This window comes from Ammospiza nelsoni, chromosome 19, assembly GCF_027579445.1.
Source record: "Ammospiza nelsoni isolate bAmmNel1 chromosome 19, bAmmNel1.pri, whole genome shotgun sequence".
Classification (NCBI taxonomy): Eukaryota; Metazoa; Chordata; class Aves; order Passeriformes; family Passerellidae; genus Ammospiza; species Ammospiza nelsoni.
Genome location: NC_080651.1, coordinates 12,488,718 through 12,498,187, shown reverse-complemented (window position 1 = coordinate 12,498,187; position 9,470 = coordinate 12,488,718). Strand labels below are relative to the sequence as shown.

General features: G+C 45.2%; 1 long non-coding RNA gene across 1 annotated transcript; it reads right to left on the bottom strand.

Annotated features, from left to right (window-relative positions):
• Positions 1-8,850: 8,850 nt before the first annotated feature.
• On the bottom strand, positions 8,851-9,470 carry LOC132081853 (uncharacterized). The gene is made up of 2 exons (XR_009419750.1): positions 9,055-9,470; positions 8,851-8,920 (listed from the first exon to the last, which is right to left on the bottom strand). It is a non-coding gene; the product is annotated as an uncharacterized LOC132081853 (long non-coding RNA).

The following is a 9,470-nucleotide window of genomic DNA, read 5'->3' as shown; positions in this document are numbered from 1 at the left end:
ACTGGGAGAATACTACCAGTTACCTGCCTATCTGTGAAAGTTATCACAAAAACCAGAAGAAATAATCCAGATTAGGACCAAAAACAGCCCCCCCAAAAATTGCCACATCTGCAGAAAAGAATTCCACCAATAAGCCTGTTCTGGTGCAGATATAGCAGGCAGAATTTTTTCCCAAGCAAAATACCGCTGGACCTTGACTAATCCTTCACATTGAAATGAAGTTGTACTTTTGTACCTGGGAAAATCACTGCCAGTCTCAGTCACAGGTGCATTGACAGAATCCTAAAAGATGCTGAGAACCAGTCCTAAATTCATTTATGACTTCAGTTCTGTTATCAGAAGGATAGCATCAGTTTTCTTTGTCCCTATCTAGTTTTCTTCCTCGATTTTCAATTTCCCAGAAGGGAAGCCCCAGACTCCCGCATTTGTCCTTTCCTTACTGGAAGCCTCCTCAGGGAAGATGAGGTATTATCAGATGTCATTTCTTCCCTTGTCCTGGGGACCCTCAAACACCACCACAGTCTGATTACTTGTTTAGAGACAAAACCATTTGAATTAGTGCTAGGAACCTTGTCCCACCTCTATTGGACCTCTATTTCTGCTTCTCTTGTATTTTTATTTCACCAGACTGCAACTTGTTCAGATTTGTTTGTCAGCAAACCTGGCATGTCAAAAAATTGTTCAACTGAGAAGCTCCATCTCAAAGTGCTTAGGCTATCAGATAACCCAGGCAATGTTTTAACTCACACCCTGATAGTTAAAACTATTAAACTTGCATCCCACCTAGCATGTTGACACAGCATTACCAGGAAACAAAGTTTATTTTGTCTATACATGCAAAAATCATGAGGTGAAAGACGTGGCAGAGCATTTTGACTGATACAGCAAAGTTCTTACAACATAAAGTAGTGTGTGTGGTTTTCCTGGTTGGGTTTTTTTTTTTTTGTTTTTGTTGTTGCTGTATCTTTATTTTTTTTAATAATACACAAAGTTCAGTCATTTGAGAAAATCATCAAAGAGTAATTGCCACACCAGCGCTATTTAGCATGTTCCTTTCTCCTTTTTTCCCTGACTGAAACCCACATCAAGTAATTACATGCAATTAAACATATTCTTTCCAATGCTTTTGCCTTTTCTTTTTTCATTTCACTACAATTACTGTGAATTCTCTTTTACTCATCAACTTGCACTTTTCAAGCAAATTTTCATGCATTTTATGCATCAAAAGGGCCAATACCTCAAAGAGGAGGATCTTTGTAGCCTGCCCTGATGGAGGGCCATTTCATCCAAATCTCATCATTTTCATCCAAATCTGTTCTGCGCCTCATCAAGGCTCTGATAATGGGCTCTACACAGCAGAAATAGTCAAATTGCAGTTTGAACCAGAGAAATGTTTTTTATTTGCTGCAAAGTAGCAATTACACGAATCTTCAGCTACACAAGGGAACCTCTCAAACAACAGTGCTGTAAATCAAGCAGTTTGTTCACTTGAGATAGGAACCTAATAAGAGAAAAATAGTCTCCAAAAGAATTCATCCCATCATTGAATTTTTAGGCTGTTTGAGATACAGACTGTGTCTGGATGCCTAAGGGGGTCTTAAGAGCTACACAGGCAGTGGTATGGTGCAAATAACAAACACATGTGAGTCAGCACTGACAGACAGAAAGGGTAGGATCCCTGTCCTTTATCAAATCACTATGGACAGGATCTTCCTTGTCTCAAATACTTTAGGAGCACAAACACTCTTCAGCCTCCATTAAATAACATGGTATTGACTCCTCTCTATGCCAAGGATTGAAGAAACATGCTACAGCCTCACCTAGAGGAGTTATAACAACTCCCAGTCCTATGCACAGGTGACCTGTCCAATTACTAACTAAAACAGATGAATAACAGAAATATAGTCAGAGACCAACAGAACTAATAAACCTTCTTCTATAGAACATCATACTTGTTTCTCATCCTCTCCATGAACCAGTCGCCACCAAAAACATATTGGGAAACCAGAGAGCCTGAAGGAAACCATTCCTCCATGCACTCCATGTTCTTAGCACTCAAAGCTCCAGGGAATTTTCCTTGAGCAGGTAAGGATATGGTGACAATGCACTTTGAGACTATTACTGCATGATGCTCCCAGGCAATCCATTCAAACAGACTGATTCACCTCAGCCCAGCTGAGCACACCACAGCAGCAGAATAACTCTGCTAGAGCTGGTTTCTGTATGGAACAGGCTGATGAGCTCCAGCCACTGTGCTGTGCCCAGTGATTCCAGCTCACCTCTCAGAATTTCTGCTGAAATGGGAGGGCAGGTTGCCAACACAGGCTGGGATTAGACAGAAGGCAGCACTGGAATCAGCTGGGGGCTCAGGACTCAGGAGCTCCCCACCTGAGAGCTCACATGTGTTTTGTTCTGCTGAAAATCCAATTTTGTCACTGGTCTGGAAAGAGGAGTGTTCTTGAATCATTTTCATCTGAGAAGCAGTTGAAAATATGTATATAAATATATAGTATTCATAGAAATATATCTTATATAGAATATATACTTTATAGATAATATTATATCTATTGTTATATATAATTATATATTTTATATATTATATATTATTAATATATATTATATCTAATTCTATATATCTAGAGCTATATCTAGAGCTATATCTAGAGCTATGTGTTAAACCATCCATTTTTGCCTGAACATCAGTTCCCTGTCTGAAGTTAAAATTATGAACAGTGAACATGTTATGGACAGTGGAAGCTGAAAGCCAAACTAATTTACAGATGGATCCTGAAAATTCAGCAGAGTTAGACTACTGAAGTCAAAAGGCTCCAATATTTTATTTTCTATTTTAACCTAAAAAGGATAGTCTGGTGACATTTCAGGTTCAAATTGAGGTTGGGACAACAATTACAATTGAAGAAGTAAAATGCCACAAGTTCTGTACATGACTGGAATCAACTTAGTCCACACAGCTATGAAGGGGGTGATACCAGCAGTAATCAATTCCTAATGTTATTTCCTGTGAGTACAATGAATTGTATAAACATAAATGCTCAAGAGTTAAGTTTATGTTTGGATTCTTCAAAACACAAACTTTTAGGGATTATAAAAACGCCTGGCTTTTCCTTCTTCCTCAGAGAATTCTCACCTGGTATTTTGCTTTGACAATTTATGCTTCTATTCTGAATCTGAAAATAATCATCAGTAACTCAAATGGGCATAGGAAAATACATTATTTTTTGCCAGTCAACCCATGATACCACTGCACAGTTTTGTGAGGGAAAGTTTCATTTGCCTTCCAGCCATCAGGCACTGGCAAGCATTCAAGCAAGCACATCCATTCAGATGAAGGACCGGCTTGTTGCATGACTGAGCAGCCAAATTCAATTCATACTTGGAGTGAAACTAATTAATATTTGTAAATAGAATATATACTTTATATATAGTATTATATAGATTATATAGAATTATATATTGTATGTATTATATATTATGAATATGTATTATACATAATTCTATATAACATAGAGCCACACCTAGAACCGTATCCGGAAGCATACTTAATACATATCTAGTACATATACAGAACATAACATTCTGGAACGTACCTAGAACTGTATCTAGAACGGAACCCAGAACACACCTAGAACACAATCTACAAAGATTCATAGAGTCTAGAACATGTCTAGAACGCACCTAGAACGCAAATCTAGAGCCTAATACAAAGCAATCTAGAACGCAATTTAGAGTCTAGAACGTGTCTAGAACACAATCTAGTGCCCACCTAGAACGGAATCTAGAACATAGCTATAACGCGCTCCATAACGCGCTCTAGAACACACCTAGAATGCAATCTAGAACGTACATAGAACGAAATCTAGAACATGCCTAGAACGCACTCTAAAAACACCTAGAACGCTCTCTAGAACACACCTAGAACGCAATCTAGAACGCGTTCTAGAACATACCTAGAACGCAATCTAGAACGTACCTAGAATGCAATCTAGAACGTACCTAGAACGCAATCTACAAAGATTCATAGAGTCTAGAACGCACCTAGAACGCAAATCTAGAGCCTAATACAAAGCAATCTAGAACGCAATTTAGAGTCTAGAACGTGCCTAGAACACAATCTAGCGCCCACCTAGAACGGATTCTAGAACATAGCTATAACGCGCTCCATAAGGCGCTCTAGAACACACCTAGACCGCAATCTAGAACGCGTTCTAGAACACACCTAGACCGCAATCTAGAACGCGTTCTAGAACATGCCTAGAACGCGCTCTAAAACACCAAGAACGCAATCTAGAACGTACCTAAAATGAAATCTAGAACATATTTAGAACGCGCTCTAGAACACACCTAGAACGCAATCTAGAACGTACCTAGAACGCAATCTAGAACGTACCTAAAATGAAATCTAGAACATATTTAGAACGCGCTCTAGAACACACCTGGAACGCAATCTAGAACGTACCTAGAACGCAATCTAGAACGTACCTAGAACGCAATCTAGAACGCAATCTAGAACGTACCTAGAACGCAATCTAGAACGTACCTAGAACGCAATCTAGAACGTACCTAGAACGCGCCTGGAATGCAATCTAGAACGTACCTAGAAGGCGCTCTAGGACAAACTTAGAGCGTAACCCAGAACATGCCTAGAACGCAGTCTAGAACGCAGTCTAGAACGCACCTATAATGTAATCTAGACCACACCCAGACCTTATTCAGTGTACGGAACTACATCTAGAACATACCTAGAACGCACCTAGAACTAGACCTAGAATTGTATCTAGAACCCACCTAGGGCCTTTTACGACAGTCGCGCTTTACGGCCGGTTTTACAACAGTCGCGCTTTACGGCACCTTTTACGACAGTCGCGCTTTACGGCCGGTTTTACAACAGTCGCGCTTTACGGCACCTTTTACGACAGTCGCGCTTTACGGCCGGCTTTACGACAGTCGCGCTTTACGGCACCTTTTACGACAGTCGCGCTTTACGGCGCCTTTTACGACAGTCGCACTTTACGGCACCTTTTACGACAGTCGCGCTTTACGGCACCTTTTACGACAGTCGCGCTTTACGGCACCTTTTACGACAGTCGCGCTTTACGGCACCTTTTACGACAGTCGCGCTTTACGGGCGGTTTTACGACAGTCGCGCTTTACGGCACCTTTTACGACAGTCGCGCTTTACGGCCGGTTTTACGACAGTCGCGCTTTACGGCGCCTTTTACGACAGTCGCGCTTTATGGCCGGTTTTACGACAGTCGCAATTTACGGCACCTTTTAAGACAGTCGCGCTTTACGGCCGGTTTTACGACAGTCGCGCTTTACGGCCGGTTTTACGACAGTCGCGCTTTACGGCACCTTTTACGACAGTCGCGCTTTACGGCCGGTTTTACGACAGTCGCGCTTTACGGCCGGTTTTACGACAGTCGCGCTTTACGGCACCTTTTACGACAGTCGCGCTTTACGGCACCTTTTACGACAGCCGCGCTTTACGGCACCTTTTACGACAGCCGCGCTTTACGGCACCTTTTACGACAGTCGCGCTTTACGGCACCTTTTACGACAGTCGCGCTTTACGGCACCTTTTACGACAGTCGCGCTTTACGGCCGGTTTTACGACAGTCGCGCTTTACGGCACCTTTTACGACAGTCGCGCTTTACGGCACCTTTTACGACAGTCGCGCTTTACGGCACCTTTTACGACAGTCGCGCTTTACGGCCGGTTTTACGACAGTCGCGCTTTACGGCCGGTTTTACGACAGTCGCGCTTTACGGCCGGTTTTACGACAGTCGCGCTTTACGGCACCTTTTACGACAGTCGCGCTTTACGGCACCTTTTACGACAGTCGCGCTTTACGGCCGGTTTTACGACAGTCGCGCTTTACGACTGTCTTTACGACAGTCGCGCTTTACGGCACCTTTTACGACAGTCGCGCTTTACGGCGCCTTTTACGACAGTCGCGCTTTACGGCCGGTTTTACGACAGTCGCGCTTTACGGCACCTTTTACGACAGTCGCGCTTTACGGCACCTTTTACGACAGTCGCGCTTTACGGCCGGTTTTACGACAGTCGCGCTTTACGGCACCTTTTACGACAGTCGCGCTTTACGGCACCTTTTACGACAGTCGCGCTTTACGGCACCTTTTACGACAGCCGCGCTTTACGGCACCTTTTACGACAGCCGCGCTTTACGGCACCTTTTACGACAGTCGCGCTTTACGGCCGGCTTTACGACAGTCGCGCTTTACGGCACCTTTTACGACAGTCGCGCTTTACGGCACCTTTTACGACAGTCGCGCTTTACGGCGCCTTTTACGACAGTCGCACTTTACGGCACCTTTTACGACAGTCGCGCTTTACGGCACCTTTTACGACAGTCGCGCTTTACGGCCGGTTTTACGACAGTCGCGCTTTACGGCACCTTTTACGACAGTCGCGCTTTACGGCCGGTTTTACGACAGTCGCGCTTTACGGCGCCTTTTACGACAGTCGCGCTTTACGGCCGGTTTTACGACAGTCGCGCTTTACGGCACCTTTTACGACAGTCGCGCTTTACGGCACCTTTTACGACAGTCGCGCTTTACGGCCGGTTTTACGACAGTCGCGCTTTACGGCACCTTTTACGACAGTCGCGCTTTACGGCACCTTTTACGACAGTCGCGCTTTACGGCACCTTTTACGACAGCCGCGCTTTACGGCACCTTTTACGACAGCCGCGCTTTACGGCACCTTTTACGACAGTCGCGCTTTACGGCCGGCTTTACGACAGTCGCGCTTTACGGCACCTTTTACGACAGTCGCGCTTTACGGCACCTTTTACGACAGTCGCGCTTTACGGCGCCTTTTACGACAGTCGCACTTTACGGCACCTTTTACGACAGTCGCGCTTTACGGCACCTTTTACGACAGTCGCGCTTTACGGCCGGTTTTACGACAGTCGCGCTTTACGGCACCTTTTACGACAGTCGCGCTTTACGGCACCTTTTACGACAGTCGCGCTTTACGGCACCTTTTACGACAGTCGCGCTTTACGGCCGGTTTTACGACAGTCGCGCTTTACGGCACCTTTTACGACAGTCGCGCTTTACGGCACCTTTTACGACAGTCGCGCTTTACGGCCGGTTTTACGACAGTCGCGCTTTACGGCACCTTTTACGACAGTCGCGCTTTACGGCCGGTTTTACGACAGTCGCGCTTTACGGCACCTTTTACGACAGTCGCGCTTTACGGGCGGTTTTACGACAGTCGCGCTTTACGGCACCTTTTACGACAGTCGCGCTTTACGGCACCTTTTACGACAGTCGCGCTTTACGGCCGGTTTTACGACAGTCGCGCTTTACGGCACCTTTTACGACAGTCGCGCTTTACGGCACCTTTTACGACAGTCGCGCTTTACGGCCGTCTTTACGACAGTCGCGCTTTACGGCACCTTTTACGACAGTCGCGCTTTACGGCACCTTTTACGACAGTCGCGCTTTACGGCCGGTTTTACGACAGTCGCGCTTTACGGCACCTTTTACGACAGTCGCGCTTTACGGCCGGCTTTACGACAGTCGCGCTTTACGGCACCTTTTACGACAGTCGCGGTTTACGGCACCTTTTACGACAGTCGCGCTTTACGGCCGGTTTTACGACAGTCGCGCTTTACGGCACCTTTTACGACAGTCGCGCTTTACGGCACCTTTTACGACAGTCGCGCTTTACGGCACCTTTTACGACAGTCGCGCTTTACGGCCGGTTTTACGACAGTCGCGCTTTACGGCACCTTTTACGACAGTCGCGCTTTACGGCACCTTTTACGACAGTCGCGCTTTACGGCCGGTTTTACGACAGTCGCGCTTTACGGCACCTTTTACGACAGTCGCGCTTTACGGCACCTTTTACGACAGTCGCGCTTTACGGCCAGTTTTACGACAGTCGCGCTTTACGGCACCTTTTACGACAGTCGCGCTTTACGGCCGGTTTTACGACAGTCGCGCTTTACGGCACCTTTTACGACAGTCGCGCTTTACGGCACCTTTTACGACAGTCGCGCTTTACGGCCGGTTTTACGACAGTCGCGCTTTACGACTGTCTTTACGACAGTCGCGCTTTACGGCACCTTTTACGACAGTCGCGCTTTGCGGCCGGTTTTACGTCAGTTTTTTCTTGCCCATCTTGGCGTTTTTTCTTGCCAGTCTTGGGGTGTTTGTTCCAGATTTCTTCTTGCCCATCTTGGGGGTTTTTTTTGTGTTTTTTTCTGGGTTTTTTCTTGCCCATCTTGCGGATTTTTTCTGAGGTTTTTTCTGGAGTATTCTTGCCTATCCTTGGGTTTTTTTCCGTTTTTTTTTTTTATTTTTTTTCCTTGGTTTTTTAAGGGTTTTTTCTGGTCCATCTTGGTTTTTTTTCCTGGGAGTTTTCTCACCCATCTTGGGGTTTTTTCCTTGGTTTTCTGTGGGTGTTTTCTGGGTTTTTTCTTGCCCTTCTTGGGGGTTTTTCTGTGATTTTTCTGGGGTTTTTGTGGATCTTCTCCTTGCCCATCTTGTGGTTTTTTTTGGGGGGGTTTTTTTCCTTGCCCATCTTGGGATTTTTTTCCCTTTTTTTTCCGGTTTTTTTTCTGGTTTTTCCTGGTTTTTTTCTGGTCCATGTAGCATTGTTTTTCTGGGATTCTTCTTGCCCATCCTGGGGTTTTTTTCTTGGTTTTCTGTGGGTGTTTTCTGCATTTTTTTCTTGCCCATCTTGGGGGTTTTTTTCTCGGTATTCTCACCCATATTGGGTTTTTTTTCTTGGTTTTTTGGTTCTTTTCTAGCCTATCTTGTGGTATTTTTCTGGGTTTTTACTTGGCCGGGACCAAAAAAAAAAATCAGCCAGGGTGGAAGGCAGCTGGGGATTTTTTATTCTAAATTTAACAAGGAGTTGCAAAACCTGGAAAGCAAAAGTCACACACACAAGGTTAAATCCAGTCAGCATGCGCTCACACACACAGAGACGAGCAGACAGACACAGCCACGTGCTCTCACACATACTCCTTCCACTTACATGCTCACTGTGGCCCTTACCTGAGATGCTGAAGAAGGTGCTTTGACACATCTTCTGGCTGCCGCTCCTTGAGGTAAATGGCAGATCCTGGGGAAAACAGCAGCCACGAGGACCTGTGAGTCAACAGGAAGGGTCAACAGGTGGCTGACAGCTAGGACTTGTCCCCACTCTGGACTGATAAATTTTCTACCCAAAATCCCACGAAAGACAGATGAACAGTAAAGTTGTTATAACTGTTCTACCTAACTGTGACTACGTGCCAGGGCAGGGCAGCTGCGATCATAAGTGGTACAGTGTAAGTACACACAATATAAGCTGATGCATACAGTGCAAGTCCACATAGAGTGTAAGTACACACAATATAAGGCGACATGCTTACATACATGCCAATTTTTAAATCTGTCCCAGGGATTCCCAACCTGCTACTCTCCCATCT